The sequence below is a fragment of the Oreochromis niloticus genome, linkage group LG9 (genome assembly GCF_001858045.2).
Source record: "Oreochromis niloticus isolate F11D_XX linkage group LG9, O_niloticus_UMD_NMBU, whole genome shotgun sequence".
In the NCBI taxonomy this organism is placed as follows: Eukaryota; Metazoa; Chordata; class Actinopteri; order Cichliformes; family Cichlidae; genus Oreochromis; species Oreochromis niloticus.
The window spans coordinates 5,537,883-5,558,380 of record NC_031974.2 but is presented as its reverse complement, the minus strand read 5'-3'; the positions used below and the strand labels follow the sequence as shown (position 1 = coordinate 5,558,380).

Here is a 20,498-nt window from a genome sequence, read left to right as displayed (position 1 = left end):
GAAGGCAGGTGGGTGTGACTCCTTTTTTGAAATCATACAGATCCAGTATCAGAAATTAACTCTGAAGGTGTTTTTTTTTTTAAGAAAATGAAGAAAATCATTGTGAATAAATACATAAAGTGGAAAAAAAAGATGCACAATTTTCATTTCCCTTTTATAAATTGCTTTATGCTTGTATTTATGTTAGAAATCTCTGATTGTACATTTCTTGTGCTGGTGATTAAATTGACTCCGAGATTCCTCAGTGTTGCCAAGCTAATGCCATCTAGAGTAAGCAGCTGGTTAGAGACCATATTTCAAATGTGCCGAGTACAATAACATCAGTTTCACCTGAAAGCTGAAGGCGTCTGTTTTCAGTAAGTCTAATTACTGATCAGAGCATGTGAATAAGGTTAAACTGTGAGAACCAGACTGCACAGAAAATGAGGTGATACTAATGGTGCAAAAACTAAAACCAAACAAAAAACAAAATTCTGAAAAATGATTTCAATAGAATCCTGTGGAGGCCTTTAAAAAATAATTTCATACTTTGTAATAATCTGACTCTGGCTGTGGACATATTTCATTTTGTCCCTTCAGGAACTCTGACATCACAGTCACTGTAAAACCCCGAAATGACAACACAGGCACGGCGTCTTCAAGACGGGTGATTTGCTGTATTTATTGAATGCCGTAAAACTACAAAGATAAAACACATAGGCTTTAAGCACTGTTCTCTAAAAAGTAACACGTGCTTTAACAAAAAATTACCTCGTGGCCGCCTGCCACTTCGAAGGTCCTAGAAGAATAACCTTAAAGTCTTGTGCATTTTAAATTAAGAAATAAAGTAATTAGAACACCATACATTACAAATGTGCACAATATTACAATACAATTATAGCAAATACCTTGTACAACTAGTAGACAAAACAGACTTCAGCAGATGGTGCACTGAACTCTTTTGCGATTATCAAACACAGGTGTTTAAATTTCAAAATTCTTAAGTATTACTTTGGGGTTACTGTTACATATACTTTAGCTGTAATGACATTCACTCTTAATGCAGATGCGCTTGTACTTAAAGAACCTTGTAAACTTCACTCATAGTTTGACCTTAAACAAGCAAACAGAACTCTTCCCTAAACTACAAAGCATCACTTTGAAGTACAGTAGAAATTAAGTTACCTTTGACAAACATGTTATAGAAACTTATTGTGGCTCTTTAAACTTGACTTAAACAACTCTCATTCTACTTTTAACACTGTCCTTTGCAGTGATGGGAATAACGGTGTTACAAGCAATGGTGTTACCAAGGGCATTACTTTTTTCAGTAACGAGTAATCTATTTACTACTGCTATTGCCATTACCGTTACTAACAAGAAAATGCGGTCGCGTTACTATTTTTCAACAAACAGACTGGTTCAGCTGACCGCATCTTATATCAGTTGCACAGAAGTAGCTGGAAGTAATCTGGGCGCTACAGCTTTAAGCAGCTGCGCGCTCCCGCGGACGACAATCACTTTCTAGCAGACGATCACTTTTTGGCACAACACCTGGAGATAAGGGGGCAAAACAATCGCATGAGTGCTGCTGTTTGACTGAGGAAGAATAAAGTAGTCATGGTAAGTCAATCACATGACCACTTCAAGATGACAAAGCAACAAATTGTATTGATAAACCACGTAAAACCAGAGTCATGATAAACAATATATACGGTGTTTTTTTCCTGAATAGTTTCGTCACAGCGCTAGAAAGCACTCTCTGCTTATGACCAAAAAAAACAAAAGACAAAACAAAAAACAGCCCTTTCGTGTTGGTGGAAAAATGCACCATGTCGACCAATCAAAAAATGATATGGCATCATGACATCTGGTTGTTTAGGAAGAGGGGGATGTTTTAGGAGTGACGGCGAGAGAGAGAAAGAGAGAAAAGGAAAGACAGCAGAAAAAGAAAGAGAGCGTGTTTTGAGAGAGATTTGTGACATTTAGCGTGTTTGGAGCGTGTAGTTAACATGTTGTCTTGTGTAGTTAGTGTGTAGTGTTGTGTGATGTGTCAGAACAATGAGGCGACTGCTGTCTCCAGGTAGAAACAGGAGTGATACACCTGCTGCTGTCAGACCTGCAGGTATCAGGCTGTGATGTTCTCCTTTATAGTGGACAGAAATCTTTGGAGTGGCACAAATAATTTGTGTGGCATCTTATTGAATGCAGAACAGCTGATTGTTCTGTAAATAGTTTGAAATGGTTATTTAATAAAGGGTAAAAGGTAAATGGTTGCAAATAACTTTGTTGTTTACAAAACTTGTGCATATGATTTTAAAATTGATAATTTATATTTGGATTTAAAGTTATGAAATATGATTCATTAAACATGTTTGTGGTTGTTACAGTAAAAAATACAACTTTTTCTACTCTGATTTTATGTTTTTTTGTCTGATTTTAGATCAATTGTGTTAATACAGTATGTCAAAATGAAAACATAACTGTAAATTCAGACACGTGAGGTTGTGCTGAAAAGAATGATACCAAACAAGGCAAATAAATAGTTTTTAAAGGTGAAATGTGGAGGGAAAATCAAAAGTAGTTAAAAATGGCCAATTACACCCTGGACCCCAGAGGGTTAAACTTTTTTTTTTTTTAAGTAACGCAATAGTTACTTTTCAAGTAATTAATTACTTTTAGAATCTTGTAACTCAGTTACTAACTCAGTTACTTTTTTGAAGAAGTAACGAGTAAATATAATTAATTACTTTTTCAAAGTAACTTGCCCAACACTGGTCCTTTGTTAATTTCCACCTTACTCCAGTTGTATACCGCAGTTGCTGCTGTGCTTGGCTGCTTGTGAACAGTGAGCTTGTGTAATGGCGCCCTCTTGTGTCGCTCCACCGTACCGTCACTCTCTGCAGCCGCCGTCTTCATATATTTTTGTCTGGAAACTATTGATTACTTCTTAATTTGCCCATTAAATCATCTGCTGAACAGACAATCGCAGTCTACTTCAAGTACTAATTATAAGCAGAATACAATTTAACAATGAAATTATGCAACACTTTTTACCACATCTGTTGCACATGCAACATTAAGGTGTCTTGATGCATGCTCAGTCATCCACGTAAGTAAATCCCAAAATGTTGATTCTGTTCATTAGGACTAGTGTTTTGTGGGAGAAAAATTTCGTCACTCATCCAAATGACTTCTGAAGAAGTACGTGAAAATAGAAGAACCATCTCTGAATCGGGGAGGGGGCCTAAGGGTACCTCATTCACCATCTTACAATGCTGTGATTGCAGCCATTCCCCAACACTCTGTGAATGGTACTCATGGACTTTCATCAGTGGTTGTTGATCAATTGTCATGGCAATTTGCATATTGTTGATGAAGAAACTGACCTGACAGCCCATCGTTCATTCAGTGGGCTGGTTTCAGTCATTGTGCAAATGTACTGTTTACAAGGTTGGAGGAACCTGCAGTCACAGACTGAAGAAGTCACGCGGAACACTGAAAACGCCACGTCCAGACGAACAGAATCAACTTTTTGTGACAACATTTAGGTACAAACAATTCACCACAAAAAGACTAAATATCCAGGAAAATTGAGAGGTTCTTTGAACTGTGCAGTAAACATGTTTGACAAACTTAACACAATGTAACTTAAATCATACTGCAAGACAGAGCTGGCTCTCATTTCAGTGGGAGACAGTTCCATGGACATTTGCAGCTAGAATTTTAAACTTTGGGTGAAATGGGGTGTGAAGAGTAGAAAGATATTTTGCTGCTATTTTTTATAATCATCATTACCATTTCATTAATAACAGTATTGATATTGCATTCAGATGTTCAAACATATTGGTGTCATATTAGCCTTTATTACAGGTTTAGTGAGAACCACTTTAAACTGTGGAGTTGAATCTATAACCCGAAATGCTTTTGAATTTATAATCTTAAATGTTTATATGCAGACTGCATTGTGAAAGAAAGTATACTGTGTGCCAAAATAAGACAGGAAACTACATGTTTGCAGGACATGTTTCTGCAAAAGTGAAACCAAAAGCAGAGTCTGAGTGCAAGTATTTTGAGCAGGTTATGAACAATCAGGTTATTCTTTAGTATCTTTTATGTATCTATATCTTTTGATTAAGCTTTTAGTAGAGGTTCTTGATTAAAACATTTATTCAGTAGATTACATATACATAGTTTCAGTTCGGTTATTACATATATGAGAGTGGCTTCTGTCTCTCTGTCTGGTGAGAGGTCAGGAGCTAGTCGGCGAGGTGAAATAGGGTGCAACTGTGGTTAGCACCCTATTTGGTTAGCACATACACCCACATACAGTTAGAGAGGTTCATTTATAGGCGAAAGTTTAATCATGTTTTGCTTGCAACTGCAAAATTGTGCCTGCATGAGTGACAGTTTGTGCAGAACGTGTGCCTGATGTTCCAAACAGATAAGCGTGGGCAGGATGGTGGCAGGATGCACCTGCCGACAATGTTCTTTTTAAACTGTGTTAAAAGTCATTGTGGTTTTGATTTGACGTATGCAAGTATTGTATCTGTTTAATGCATGAAGGGGCGTTGTATTACCCCGACTCTATAAAACTGTGTTCTGACGTTTTGGAGATTTTGATGCTGTCTGCGTAAAGTATCCATCTCCCACGCTGCGTGTGTTTCATTAAAATCTTCGTTGACTCCACCTGACAGGCTCAGGGTGTTATTCCGATCTCCACCATCTCTCTCTCCTCAAAATGAACCTTAACAGGGGTCAGTGCAACTCTTAAGCATGCATGCAAATGTTCATTAGTCAGCTGTGAGTGATTTGTTTTTTTTCCATTCATCTTTAAATTGCAGATTTTCACTTCAGGAAGCACACAGCCCCACTCCACTGACGACTTGCTGTTGGCCAACACCCTCAACGACTTTTACAGCTGGTTTGATGATCCATCAAGCAGCCTTGACACCTCCACCTTCCCCAACACTAGAGACACTTTGGTCCATCATCCCCCCACCTCCCCACTCCCACCAGCACAGAGCCATCACCACCATCAAAGACTTCACCCACAGGAGCTCCCTCCTCACTCCACACCTATGAGGATTTCACACCACCTTCTCCCACTACAACCCTTCATATTCATGAAGCAGATGTGAGGAAGCAGTTTTAGAGCCTGAATGCTCAGAAAGCTCTTGGCTCAGACGGTGTGTCTGCTGCCTCACTGTGCAAATGAGCGTGCCCCAGTGTTTTCTGGCATTTTCAATTCCTCCTGCCTGCTTCAAGTCCTCCACCCTAGTCATCCACCAAATGCCCTCTGCTCTTCTCCCCGTACTCCAGGGTGGGCAACTCCAGGCCTCGAGGGCAGGTGTCCTCCAGGTTTTACATATCACCCTGGGTCAACACACCTGAATCAAAGTATTAGTTTATTACCAGGCCTCTAGAGAACTACAAAACATGTTGAGGAGGTAACTTAGCCATTTGAATCAGCTGTGTTGGATCCAGGACACATCTAAAATCTGCAGGACACCGGCCCTCGAGGCCTGGAGTTGCCCACCCCTGCTGTACACCAACTGCTGCACCTCCACCCACCAGTCTGTCAAGTTAATTAAGTTTGCAGATGACACCACCGTTATCGACTCATCTCGGACAGGGATGAGTCTGCCTACAGGATGGAGGTTGAATGTCTGGTGTCCTGGTGCAGCCACAACAACCTGGTACTAAACAACCAGAAGACAGTGAAGATTATTGTGGACTTCAGGAAGCACACAGCCCCACTCCCCCCATCATCCTGACTGACACCCTCATCACCACTGTGGACTCCGCTTCCTGACCTCACCCAGGACCTAAAGTGGGAGCCCGCCATCACCATAATTCTAAAGAAGGCCAAGCAGAGGATGTTCTTCCTGAGGCAGCTGAAGAAATTCAACCTGCCAACACGGACGATGATGCAATTCTACACTGTAATCATCGAGTCCATCCTCACCTCCTCCATCACCGTGTGGTACGCTGGAGTCGCCACCTCTTACAAACAGAGACTGCAATGTGTTGTGCGCTCTGCTGAGAAGGTGATTGGCTGCAGACTCCCATTTCTGCACGACCTGTACACCTCCAGGACACTGGGGTGTGCAGCTCGGATCACAGCTGACCCTTCTCACCCTGGACACAGTCTGTTTGACCTGCTCCCCTCAGGCAGGAGGCTCCAGTCCATTCGGACCAGAACCTCTCGCCATAAGAACAGTTTCTACCCCTCTGCTGTTGGACTCATGAGCAATAAACATAAGACTGTTCCAAACACAAAAACATGACCTATCCTGTGTTCTCTGCATCTGTCCCATTTTTGCACTGATCATCACCTGCATTCATGTAGATTTCAATCTGCTTTTTAAAATGTTTATTTATTTATTTATTTATTTTACAGGCTGCATCACACCTGTTCAAGAGTTGCCCACAGCAGATGGCAGGAATAAAATCTCCAACTACATACTAAATGAAAAAATGTTTGGCTGTCCAGACAAAACCCTCTTGGGGTCTGGATTTGGACCAGAGTCATGGGATTGGGGATCCCTGTTGTAGGGTCTACCTTACCATGTAAAGTACTTTGAGGAGACTGTTGTTATGATTAAAGTAAAATCCAATTGAAAAAGAACACACTAACACTTTTAGTTGTCACAGATTTAGCAGAGAGGAGTCGCTCGCTGTGCACACAGAGCCGAGAAAAAAGACGCTGGTGTCTGTTCATTTCTGCTGTTTGATGAAAAAAGTGTTACTGAGGAACAACGAGAGGGCTCGCCTCTGAACACTCAGCATGAGGAGTTTTAAAACAGAGCCAAAGTTTGGCAATCACACATCAACATACAGAAGATTGTTTCAGTGTTAGGTTTAGTGAAATTTGAGGCTAATGGTGTGCCACAGACTGTGTAATTCCCATGTGTATGACTTATTTAAACATTCTCCAAAATGCAAAACTCTTAAAAACAACTTTTACATTTTAAGATTAATTAAATCTGAAAGCTGTTCCATCCTAAAGGATTACAACACTGTGTAGTTTATCATTTTATAAACGTTTCAGCAGCTTTTTGAATTTGTCACATGTGTGGAAAGTTAAGAGTGAGCCTTTGTATCTTACCGTGAGTGATGCTCGTCAGCACACAAACCCAGAGTTTCTCTACAGGAACACACAGAGAGTTATTCCCTGTACTGTAAGGACACATTCAGCATTGTGCAGTAAACCCAGATCATCCCAGTTAAATGATTACATGGATGTGAGTGTGATCGTCAGAGCAGCACTGATCAGGGTCAGGTTATAATGTCCAAGGTGTACACAAACACTAAGTTTGATATTAAAATGTGTGAAGAGAAAATTCAGCCAAAGCCTTTAACTGGGTGTGAAAAAAATCTAAAATAACAGTATTTAACATTGAGGTCGTGGCATCTGTACAATATAATTCTGCATATTTCCTAGTAAGAAGGAAATGAACCACTGTATGTGTTTGTTCTTCACAGGCCGTTAACTGAGCATGAAGTCATTTGGATGAGTTTTTCTTGTATTTTGTTCATCTCACATCTCTCATTCACTTCCATATGAGGTGTTCGTTCAGGAAATGTCTGTGAATTGCAGCTGCATGTAAGATGAGTAATACAGTCACTACATGTGGATGAAATGCTAATTAAAGAAGGAGTGTAAGAGCTGATATTTCTGTGGACGTTATACAAGCACTACATGGCGCAAGTTTTTGGACAGCTGGAAAAATACCCGGAGAACAACCCGGAAATATCTTGACACATGCTCAATCATCCAGGTAAGTAAAACTCAAAAAGTTGATTCTGTTTATCCAGGGATGGGTATCGAAAACCGGTTCTTGTTGAGAACCGGTTCCCACTGTTTCAATTCCTTGGAATCGTTTGCCATTTTTGCAAACGATTCCCTTATCGATTCCAGTCGCCCCGAATGACGTCACCACGTTGCGGCGCGTCGGAGCGTACCTGGCAGGAAACACGGCGCCTAAGCGGCTCAAACGCTTAAAAGTTTGGTTATACTTTACGAGAACGGATGACAACAGGGCAACTTGCAATACTTGCAAAGTAGATATTTCATTTAAGGGAGGAAACACTACGAATATGCAAAAGCATTTGCTCACAAAACACGCGATGACCTTAAATGAATGTCGTGTTTTTAATTCCGCTCCGGACTCGTGAATCTCAACCCAGCAGCAGCGGTAACGTTTGCACGTCCTCTCCCGTTAATGCGGCGGGTAAATAATCAACTAACAGTGCATATTATGTTAGCGCGATCTGCCTTATTACAAAACCTGCCATTACTGTGCATTTAGGTGACCATGATGAGACAGACAGACAGTCTGGCTGGCGCTCGCTGGCAGTTGTCCCTGCAGTCCACCGGTAGCGTCTCTTTTCAGGCCCGAATGTCACCGAGCAGTGACTAAGTTTGTGGTCAAAGCCTTGCAGCCATTTGCCACAGCAGATGGTAAGTGAATGTGTTTAATTGTAGGCAGGGACATTACTGGATATTCTTGTGTAATTGCTACAGAATAATTTATGTCATACTTTGAATAGAATTAGAATAGAATAGAATTCAACTTTATTGTCATTGCACATGCACAGGTACAGGGCAACGAAATGCAGTTTGCATCCATCCAGAAGTGCTTTAGTGATATAGATATATTACAATATATATTAGCAATAATATAGATATGCAAGTATATTACAGAAATGGGTCTATTGTGGTATGTTATAATGTACACGGTATGAAGTATGTTGTGAATATTCTATAACTATAGGTATGTACAGGCTGTAGTGAGTACAAGCTATGTACAGGATATGAACAGGATATAAATATGAAAAACTATACAGAATATGAAATAAATAACTTTACAGAAATATGAGATATACAGTTATACAGAAATGTGAACTATGCAAGTTGTAAACAGTTGTAAGGTTAAAAATTATCGTATGTACAGAATGATTATTTACACAGAACTATACAGTAGTGCAGTTAAGATAAGTGAGATATGTGGATAATTTCTACAGAGGCTGTATAAAGTGCTAGTGGTTGTGAGTGGTGGTTCAGACCATGTTATTATTGTGTGTTTGAGGGTACGGTTGTCCATTGTGGGTGTGTGTATGTTCAGTCCATGTGTTTAACGTGGGTCAGATGTCAGGAGGCAGAGTTCAGGAGTCTGACAGCTGTGGGGAAGAAGCTGTTCCGGTACCTGGTGGTCTTAGTCCGGAGGCTCCTGTAGCGCCTCCCAGAGGGCAGGAGGGTGAAGAGTCCATGTGATGGGTGACTGGGGTCTTTGATGATTTTCCCAGCCCTTTTCAGACACCGCTTCCTGTAGATGTCTTTTATGGCAGGAAGTGGTGCTCCGGCGATGCGCTGGGCAGTTTTCACGACCCTCTGCAACGCCTTCCGGTCCGAGGCAGAGCAGTTCCCGTACCAGACTGTTATACAGTTGGTCAGGATGCTCTCGATGGTGCAGCGATAGAAGTTCACCAGGATGTCTGAGGACAGGTGGTTCTTCCTCAGAGTCCTCAAGAAGAAGAGGCGCTGGTGAGCCTTCTTGACCAGCTTGGAGCAGTTGGTCGTCCAGGTGAGATCCTCGGAGATGTGGACTCCCAGGAACTTGAAGCTGCTCACACGCTCCACAGCCGTCCCCTTAATGTGGATGGGTGGATGTGGGTCAGCATTCCTCCTGTAGTCCACGATGAGCTCCTTAGTCTTCTCGGTGTTAAGCAGCAGGTTGTTTGTGTCGCACCACTCAGCCAGACGATGCACCTCCTCCCTGTAGGCGGCCTCATCGTTGTCACTGATGAGGCCAATCACCGTGGTGTCATCTGCAAACTTAATGATGGTGTTGGAACCATCAGCAGGTCTGCAGTCGTGGGTGAAGAGGGAGTAGAGGAAAGGGCTCATCACACAGCCTTGTGGTACACCGGTGTTCATTGTGATGGTAGATGAGCAGTGGTTATCCAGCCGGACATGTTGGGGGCGGTTGGTCAGGAAGTCCAGTAACCATTTGCAGATGAGGGAACTGATGCCCAGGTCTGTCAGTTTCCTGATGAGTTGTGAGGGGTGGATTGTATTGAACGCTGAACTGAAGTCTATAAACAGCATTCTGGCGTAGGTGTTGTTGTTGTCCAGGTGTGAGAGGACAGAGTGCAGTGCGATGGAGACTGCATCCTCTGTGCTCTTGTTCTGGCGGTATGCGAATTGGTGGGGGGAAGACAGGATTTGAAGTGTGCTAGAACCAGCTGCTCTAAGCACTTAGTGATGATGGGGGTGAGTGCTACTGGGCGGTAGTCATTGAGGCAAGATGGGTTGGAGTTTTTGGGTATCGGGACGATGGAGGTGGATTTGAAGCAGGCCGGTACCACAGCGTGGGCCAAGGACAGGTTGAATATGTCTGTCAGCACTCCTGCAAGCTCCCCAGAACACGCTCTGAGAACACGCCCGGGGATGCCATCAGGACCTGCAGCCTTGTGGACATTGATCCTGCTCAGCACCACTCCTACATCGGTGGGGGAGAGAGTCAGAGGTTGGTGGTCTGGCGTCACATCTGCTTTGGTTGTGGTTGTGGGGTTCCCTCGCTCAAAACGAGCGTAAAAGTTGTTGAGCTCGTTGAGGAAGGAGACATCAGAGGATGCGGGGGAGGGTTTGGTGGTCCTGTAGTCTGTGATGGTCTGGAGTCCTTGCCACATGCGTCGGGGGTTGGAGTTGGAGAAGTGTTCTTCTACCTTCTTTTTGTAATGGTGTTTGGCTTTTTTGATGCCCTTCTTTAGATTAGCCCTGGCTGTATTGTAGGTGTGTGCATCTCCTGACCTAAAGGCGGTGTTGCGGGCCTTCAGGAGGAGACGAACATCCCGGTTCATCCAAGGCTTCTGGTTGGGGTACATGGTGATCCGTTTCTGGGTGGTGACACTGTCTGTGGTTTTGGAGATGTAATCCAGTACAGATGAGGCGTACTGGTCCAGGTCTGTGTTGGTGAACATATTCCAGTCTGTGTTTTTAAATCTGTCCTGGAGCACTGCGTCTGTCCCCTCTGGTTATTGCTACAGAAGAATATTTATTTTATTATTTTACATTTACAATTTTCCCTGGGGACCCTGTGACACCCCATTGAAGAGCCATAGGCTGGATCTCTTAAGATCTCACTGTTGGGTTTATAAGGCCATGTTACTCCTAAATTTCTATCTTGTTCAAAGAGAAGATATAAAACAAAATTCTAAGCTAATCGACCTTAGTGTTCTCCTTTTTAAAAATAAGAATCGATAAGAGAATCGATAAAGAATCAAATCGTTAAACAGAATCGAAAATGGAATCGTTAAAATCTTATCAATACCCATCCCTATGTTTATCTGGACGTACCGTTCCATATGAACAGAATCAACTTTTGGAGAACCTGGAAATACGGGAACATGCAAACTGCTCACAGGAAGAGACTGAGGTTGCACAAACTCCTCCAGTCCTCCTGTCAGGCCTGAGCCACTATGCTGCCTATTTTTCAACCCTGCAAACAAACGAGCTGAAAGCTGAACTCTGCAGCTTGTTGTGGTCCCCTGTGGCTTTAGGTGCTGACATGCCTTCCAGCTGTTCTCCAGCATTTTCATTTACAGCCATAAAATATCTCCACATGATGCTCCTCTTTCTCTCTATCTTTTTTTCCCCCCAACTTTATTGGAAATTATAAAGCGAACAGTCAGTCATTCCAGTTCAATTTGTACAGTAGACATACAGGGCAAATAAGAGTAACAATATACAGTACAATGAAATAAGAAGGATAAATAAATAAAGGGGAAAAAAAGGTGAATGTGAAAGACTTCATACCAACTTTGTACTTGAAAGTTGTATCTGTGACAGCTCATTAAACATTTCTGAATGAATTTCAATCAATGATAAACCTTTTTTATTGGAAGTTAATTTAAGAGAGTTTAAGTAATATTCAATTTCAATCAAAAGCAAATTAAATGATGGGGTTGAGTTTTGAAATTTACATTTATGTATATGGAATTTCCCTAATAAGATATAAAGATTGACAGTGGTACATATTTTTTTTTCTTTAGTTTCAAAATAAGTGATAATGTTCTTCCCTTCAGTTTTGATTTCGTATGTTGTTTTGCACAGTATATAATTTTCAAGCTCTCTCTAAAATGTAGCACTATATGAACAGCCATAAAACAAACGAGTAACACTTTCAAGTTCAGTTTTACAAAAGGTGCATTTTCTATCAATGCCACATCCTCTTTCTCTCTCTCTGCAGCTCAAATGCGTTTTCTGTGCGTGCAGATGAGTCACGTGACAGCACAGTAACAAATCCCAGCAGGGCAGAAAGAAGGGGGCGGCGCAAAGTGAGTCCGCTGCATTAGAAGAGGTGTTTGCACAGACAGAGCTGCTTTTTCATCCACAGCGAGTAAGGAAGTGAACCTACAGGAGAGAAACAAACCGAAGTATCGATCATAAACCACTACCAACGTTTGGATCGATATCTGCATCGATCTGCCCACCCTTGTCTCCTGGATCGTAGCTGAGATCAGCGTGAACCACGTGGGTCTCTGCTCCCTGATCTGTTTCCTGTGTTTGGAAAGAGTTCCAGCTTCATCCTGTGGCGTGTCCAGCGGGGTGGCCTGGGGGGGCACAGGCCACCCCCCCAACCAGACTGGCCACCCCAGGTGCCACCCCGAAGCCAAAACAATAAAATCCAATGAAATATCAAATGTACGATTATGTTTTCACAGTGAAGCTCAGATATCTGAGTGTAAGTGAATGCAGCATCGGCTTCTGCGCTATGAGCATCATGTTAGCAAAGGTAGGAGAGCCAAGCATGAAAGACAGCATCACAGAAAACAGGTTTTTGGCGAAAGATTAACAGTTTAACATAGCTGGACTGGCCATCGAGCATGGCGGAGCTTCCACGGCGGCTAGCAGGTGGATGAGGGAAGGGTAGGCAGGAGGAGGAGAGACCCGAGGCGGCTGCCGGTCCGAGCGTCAGGTGAACTGAACTTCAGGTAAGAAGTTATGACCTGCAGTCTATCTGGGTCAGATATAAACCAAGTTTAGGTGGAGTTTATTTTCGTTGTGCTGACTTTTTACAGTCAGTTACAATAACTCGTACTGCGTACTAGCTAGCATGACGGAATTTATATACAGCTGGGTGGGTGCTGTGATGTTACTGATGTTGAACTTTATTTTATTCATAAGGTTAGTTTGTAGAGTTGCCAACGGCTCCTTAAAAAATGGAATGGTCCCTCATTCAGAGACAATATTACGCGTTTCGTATTGAGCTGAGAAGAGACGCAGTTTGTCCCGAACTTAAGCTAGAATGAAAAAGACACAAAGCTGGAGTTATTCTGTGTCTTTACCCTGCACAGCTGCCTCTTCTTCTCTCATTCTCTCCCCTCTCTCTCCTGTTGCTACTTCAATCATGAAACTGATCAATGATCAGCTGATCGGCTTTTCTCTCTTGTTTATTTATCGCCCACTTTGCACCAGAAAGAGGAAACCAGCAGATGTCGCGCTAAACAGCAGCAGCACGTTTAAGCTTGATCAGCTGTTGTTAGAATTTATTTAATATTAATTTCTAGTATCAGCTGATGTTTGCTGGAGACACAGCTGTAAAAGCTGCTGGTCATGATATCAGTTTGGAAATGTGGTGAGAGGGAAACATGAAGATGAAACCAGGAGATGTCCTTACTGAATCATCAGAGCTGAACAGGTGATGGAGAAACAGGTTTACCTTTTAGGTGACATGAATGAGTTGAAGGGAAGGTATGAACTGTTTCTGAGAGACAAATAACACCAGGATCCTTTTCTATGTAGCTGACAGCTGGTAACTGTGCAGGGGCGGATCTAGCAAAGTTATGCCAGGGGGCCAGGTAGGGCATTAACAAGGAAAGGGGGGCACAAAGAAATACTTTTCTTACTTATTCTCATTTAAAATATCTAGTTTTTATTAAATAATTATCTGAATCTTGCGAACAAAGTTTTTATCTGACGTAAAATTGATAGAAATCATACATATACCAACAAGACAGTGTACATCACTGTCACAACAGCGTTTGTTTTCATTCAAAGGCTTTATGGCTTTAATACCTGGTGGGCCGGTCTCTGGTCAAAATGCCCAATTTTTTGTCCCAGTCCAGCCCTGCAGGTTAATACTGGCAGTGTCACCATGCCAGCTGACTGTATTTCATCATCAGCCAGTGTTGTTCTTTATACATCAATATTACCAAAGTTTACCATAAGGCAGCATAGAAAGTATTTACTTGCTTTCAGGTTTCATTCAAATGTTAGTCTTTTCATTTGTTTCCCCACTTTTTTCCTATTTCAAAATCAAACACCAGTTTGTAAGAAGATTATCTTCTTTTTTTAATTGGCAGATAAAGTTTTGCATTGGCTAATTTGGCAATTGTATGTTAAAAATGTTTGTATTTTAATATTCAAAAATGTTTTTGCCCAAAACATATGTGCACTATATGTCAGTAAAAATACTATGCAAATATTGCTGTCCTTGAATGCTGAGTAAACACTGACAAAGCACTGATTGTATCTCTTGTACTTCATCAACGCAGTATCTAAAAACTTTGCACCGTAGTGGTTAAAACCTCATTCTAATAAGAGTCAAAAGCAAATTCAGTTATTAGGTTTACAGGGTTATTGAATGATGGTTAACTGTTGGTAGAATTTTTTTTAACATTATCTGCCAATTACATCTGCCACCCTTCTCCAAATCTGTGCCCCTACCTGGCCCCCCCAACAAAAATTTTCTAGACACGCCACTGGCTTCATCACGGAGTTTCTCTCGGTTTGTGGGCTCATCTAAAGGTAAGCACCGAGCTAACTTTACTGTGAGTTCAGTTCATGTTGAGTTTAGCTCCTGAATGAGGTCTTCTGCTGCTCTCCTCGGTGTCTGTTCACAGTTTATTGTCAACACGTTGAGAGAAGAGTGAGAGAGTGTTTGGAGAAAAACACCAACTAATCATTAGCTCAGCATGCTGGGAGAAGTTGGAGCAGAAAAGTCTTTTCATTGTCCCTGCAGCTGTTTTTCTGCCTGCACCAAACCTCTACAGCCTCATTTCTATTTAAGTGATAACAGGAAATGGATGAGAGCGATCTGCTGCAGTATCAGGGTCACAAACTTTATTGTGCAGCTGCTGTGGATGAACACATGAGAGGAAGTGAACTCCTACAAAGTCTCATTTTAATGAGTCTGGCTGCTGTAAAGTGATGCACAGGAAGATGTTAACAAAAACTAATGAAACAGATGAAAGTAAACAGTGTTCATATTTGAAAGCACAGAGAATAAAAATATATTGTGGTGGTTAAAGTGCAGCTCTTGGTGATTTGGGAGAATCATGTTTTTAATCATGTTGTGGATTGAATGTTGGGTTTTGTTTTGTCTACAGACGTTTTTCCCACCTGTGATTGTTCAGATTGATTTGTTGGGTTGACTTGAATAATGTGAAGGTTTAAAGCTGCACTTCCCCCCCAAAAGAATAAAGTATAATATTGAAGAATGTAATAATGTCTTCCTGTGTCAAACACAGCTGCAGTCAAAGCAGGAAGGAAAGCTGGTTAAAACTGTTGAGTGTGTGAGTTTAAAGGCCCCATCATTAAAGCACAGGTAGATCTGAGTATAATTACAATTTTTCATTCTATGAAATGAATGTTCAGCATCGAGTGAATTCAGATGTTCTGTCCAGTTTTCTTTCTATAGTGAAAGTTCTCAGCAACAGTCGTCTTAAACTGCTTCATATTGTGATCCACTGTATGGTTTATGATGGAGACACTGAGTCTGGTTCAGCTGCTTTGTTGGGTTCTGTATGTTAAAGAGTCTTTTTGCATCTCTACTCTCCAGTATGGAGAGAGGCATAATGGGTCGTGGAGACACTTATGAAGTGGTGATCAGGTCCAGGCTATTTTGAATGGTGGAGGTGGTGGGTCTTAGGAGGCTGAAGATGTTGAAGCGGGTGGGGTCGGGGAGATTATTTATCTCCTTGTGACAGAAGCCAGTTTGTCTCGTTCACTACAAAGAATCGACTCTTAGAGCAAACTCGTTCATGAACTTCACATCACTTCCAGCCTCGGGTTTAAAACTAGTGTTAATGGAGGGAGTTTGAAGGTTCAGTTTGTTCCACGACTGCATTTCACTCCCTGCCTCTGTTTGTATCTTTGTCACTGCAGGACTAACGTGGAGCGAGAAGTCAGCGCTCTCAGGAGGCCCACAAATTTGTTGAAGATAGAAAGGGAGGAAAAAATACAGCTGTGACGAGTGTGGGAAAGATTTTACTGTGAAAGCTTTACTAAAAATGCATCAGGTCATCCACACTGGAGAGAGCCCATTCAGCTGTGACGAGTGCGGAAAGTCTTTTTCCTGGAAGAGTTCCCTAAAAAAACACCAACTCATCCACACTGGAGAGAAACCGTTCAGCTGTGACTTGTGTGGAAAGTCTTTTTCCTGGAAGCGTTCCCTAAAAAAACACCAACTCATCCACAGTGGAGTTAAAGCGTACAGCTGTGATCAGTGTGGCAGAGCTTTTACTCACAGTAGTTACTTACAGAAGCATCTAGTTACCCACTCTGGAATTAAACCCTACAGCTGTGACATTTGTGGAAAAACTTTCAGTCAGATAGGGAACCGAAATACACACCTACGCATTCACACCAGACATGATGTGTTCATCTGTTGTCAGTGTGGTAAACTATGTTCAACAGACGCACAGTTACAACGCCACATGCTTACCCACTCTGAGGAACGACCTTATAAATGTGACCTGTGTGAGAAGACTTTTAAAACTACATATTACCTGAAAGATCACCAACAGATCCACACCAGAAAGAGTCCCTACAAGTGCAGTTACTGTGAGGTAAGTATTTATATTTTTATCTTGTGATTGTAGCCTGACTGGGTGAAACAACTCTGCTCATCAAGTTGTGCTAGCAATTCTATTGCATGCAAAGACAGCTCTGAGTGATTATTCAGACTCTAATCACAGTTTTTAGTGATAGTGTTTGAGAATTATATTACTGTTATTGTAGTATTAAATTAGTATTAATTTAAGGTTTTTACTTTTATTCTTTTTTGCAGCATATTAAACTGACTTGAGTGTTATAATGTAAACAGTAAAATGTAATCGGACGTCTGCAGATTTATTTCAGGCGACGTTCAGGATAAAAATGTTGAAGCACTGACTTACACTGTGTTTGTGTCTTTGTTTAGAAGCAGAGCGACACAGATGGATCCAGTTCTCAACCCTGTCATCACTGTGGTGGTGGGAAACACTTTCGTTGTGACCTTTGTGGGAAAAGTTTCAGTCATCAAATCACCCTAAAAAGACATAAACGTAGACACACTGGAGACAAAATGAACTACTGCAAAGAATGTGGGAGAAGCTTCCCCACAACACGTGAGTTAAAACAACATGAACTCATTCACAGTGGGGTTAAAAACCACCTCTGTGATCAGTGTGGGTCATCTTTCATTACTGCAAGTCACCTTAAAACACACAAACGAGTCCACACAGGAGAGAAACCATACAAGTGCAGACACTGTGACAAAAGCTTCTCACATTCAGGTAGTCGTAACCTTCATGAACGTACACACATGGAAGGAAACTACAGCTGTGACCAGTGTGACAAGAGCTTCAGGAATTTCACTTCATACTCCAGACACAAACGATCCCACGTTACTAATAAACTCTTTCACTGTTACCAATGTACCAAAATATTCACCTCATTATCTGCTCTGTGCAAACATCAGCGTGATCATGCAGGACTGAAATCACTCCCATCTCTGTGAATCTGCAGAGACAGAAAGATCTTCTTCTGGTTTCAGGGTCAGACTCAACGCCCTTGAGATCAGGCTCCACAGAGTTCAGCTGGAATCTCCTGTAAAGATGTGATGAGGCAGCTATGAATGAAAATGTGCCTCTCGTTACATTTTAAGCTTTCTAAACTGTTGTACTGTAGTGTTGGTGTTGAGTGGTTAGCTTTGTTCCAGCAGTTGAATCAAAAAATCTGTTTCCTCTTATTATGTTTTTATTGAATGTATTTTGATCCATGTGTTCTGCAGATGTTTTTTGGTTTTGTTTTTTTGTTCAGGTTGTTTGTGTTATGAAATCCTTCAACAGTTAAACCAAAATTTGAAATGTTAAATAAAGAAATCGTTTAATGACAAAGAGTTTGATCCATGATGTCATTTCCTGTATATCAAACCAAAAACTGATGTGAGAAATGTTCTCAGTGACACAGATGGAGGTTTATCAGAGGAGACTTGGCTGTTCTTACACTGAACAGGGTTCCTGCAGCTTACTGAAAATTATGACCTGAAATTTATGAAAAAAATAAGATCTTTAAAATCTTTTATATTTTAACAAAGTTGCTGTAGGTATTAAAAATGCTGATTTGTGTTTGAGATATAAAAAGATTAATTTTGGAAAATCATCTTTTAAAGTTGTGGTTTGATTTGCTCAGTTTATCAGAGTTTCCTTTGTTGGCACTGCCTCTCTTCAGAAGTTGTTGGTCTATGTTGACATGACAGCAGATTTTTCGGCTGGACATCCATGATGTGAATCTTATTTCACCACATCCCAAAGGTGCTCTATTGGACTGAGACTCAGGTAGGCTGTGGTCTGTAAATGATGTCAGTTGGTACTAAGGGACCCAAATTGTGCCAACCAAATATCTCCACGCTATTACACCAGCAGCAGGATGGATCCATGCTTTATGTTGTTTAAGACAAATTCTGCCCCTAAAATCTGAATGTTGCAGAGATTGAAAAATGTTGCCTTGACTGATGGGTCTCAATCTTTTCTTGTCCACTTTCGTTGATCTCGAATGTAATAGAGCCCACCCATCACGTTAATCACACTCTAGAACTTGTTTTAACATATGGCATAGAAACTGAACATTTAACAGTGTTTCCTGTAAACCCTCTCTGGTCTGATCTTTTGCTAATCCAGTGTCTCGCAAAAGTATTCGGCCCCCTTGAATTTTTCCACATTTTGTCACATTACAGCCGCAAACATGAATCAATTTCATTGGAATTCCACGTGAAAGACCAACACAAAGTGGTGTACACGTGAGAAGTGGAACGAAAATCATACATGATTCCAAACATTTTTTATGAATAAATAACTGCAAAGTGGGGTGTGCATAATTATTCAGCCCCCTGAGTCAATACTTTGTAGAACCACCTTTTGCTGCAGTTACAGCTGCCAGTCTTTTAGGGTATGTCTCTACCAGCTTTGCACATCTAGAGACTGAAATTCTTGCCCATTCTTCTTTGCAAAACAGCTTCAGCTCAGTCAGATTAGATGGACAGCGTTTGTGAACAGCAGTTTTCAGATCTTGCCACAGATTCTCGATTGGATTTAGATCTGGACTTTGACTGGGCCATTCTAACACATGGATATGTTTTGTTTTAAACCATTCCATTGTTGCCCTGGCTTTATGTTTAGGGTCGTTGTCCTGCTGGAAGGTGAACCTCCGCCCCAGTCTCAAGTCTTTTGCAGACTCCAAGAGGTTTTCTTCCAAGATCGCCCTGTATTTGGCTCCATCCATCTTCCCATCAGCTCTGACCAGCTTCCCTGTCCCTGCTGAAGAGAAGCAGCCCCAGAGCATGATGCTGCCACCGCCATATGTGACAGTGGGGATGGTGTGTTCAGAGTGATGTGCAGTGTTAGTTTTCCGCCACACATAGCGTTTTGCATTTTGGCCAAAAAGTTCCATTTTGGTCTCATCTGACCAGAGCACCTTCTTCCACATGTTTGCTGTGTCCCCCACATGGCTTGAGCCAAACTGCAAACTGGACTTCTTATGGTTTTCTGTTAACAATGGCTTTCTTCTTGCCATTCTTCCATAAAGGCCAACTTTGTGCAGTGCACGACTAATAGTTGTCCTATGGACAGATTCCCCCACCTGAGCTGTAGATCTCTGCAGCTCGTCCAGAGTCACCATGGGCCTCTTGGCTGCATTTCTGATCAGCACTCTCCTTGTTCGGCCTGTGAGTTTAGGTGGATGGCCTTGTCTTGATAGGTTTACAGTTGTGCCATACTCCTTCCATTTCTGAATGATGGCTTGAACAGTGCTCCGTGGGATGTTCAAGGCTTGGGAAATCTTTTTGTAGCCTAAGCCTGTTTTAAATTTCTCAATAACTTTATCCCTGACCTGTCTGGTGTGTTCTTTGGACTTCATGGTGTTGTTGCTCCCAGTATTCTCTTAGACAACCTCTGAGGCCGTCACAGAGCAGCTGTATTTGTACTGAGATTAGATTACACACAGGTGCACTCTATTTAGTCATTAGCTCTCATCAGGCAATGTCTATGGGCAACTGACTGCACTCAGACCAAAGGGGGCCGAATAATTACGCACGCCCCACTTTGCAGTTATTTATTTGTAAAAAATGTTTGGAATCATGTATGAGTTTCGTTCCACTTCTCACGTGTACACCACTTTGTATTGGTCTTTCACGTGGAATTCCAGTAAAATTGATTCATGTTTGTGGCTGTAATGTGACAAAATGTGG

At 41.7% G+C, this 20,498-nt stretch overlaps 2 long non-coding RNA genes across 2 annotated transcripts; both read left to right on the top strand.

Moving 5' to 3' along the window:
• The first annotated feature begins 14,754 nt into the window (after positions 1-14,754).
• Positions 14,755-16,309, top strand: LOC112847828 (uncharacterized). The gene is made up of 2 exons (XR_003221629.1): positions 14,755-14,797; positions 16,157-16,309. It is a non-coding gene; the product is annotated as an uncharacterized LOC112847828 (long non-coding RNA).
• A 216-nt stretch (positions 16,310-16,525) lies between these two features.
• LOC112847824 (uncharacterized) lies at positions 16,526-18,152 on the top strand. Its single transcript, XR_003221624.1, has 2 exons — positions 16,526-16,839; positions 17,193-18,152. It is a non-coding gene; the product is annotated as an uncharacterized LOC112847824 (long non-coding RNA).
• The last annotated feature ends 2,346 nt before the right edge of the window (positions 18,153-20,498 follow it).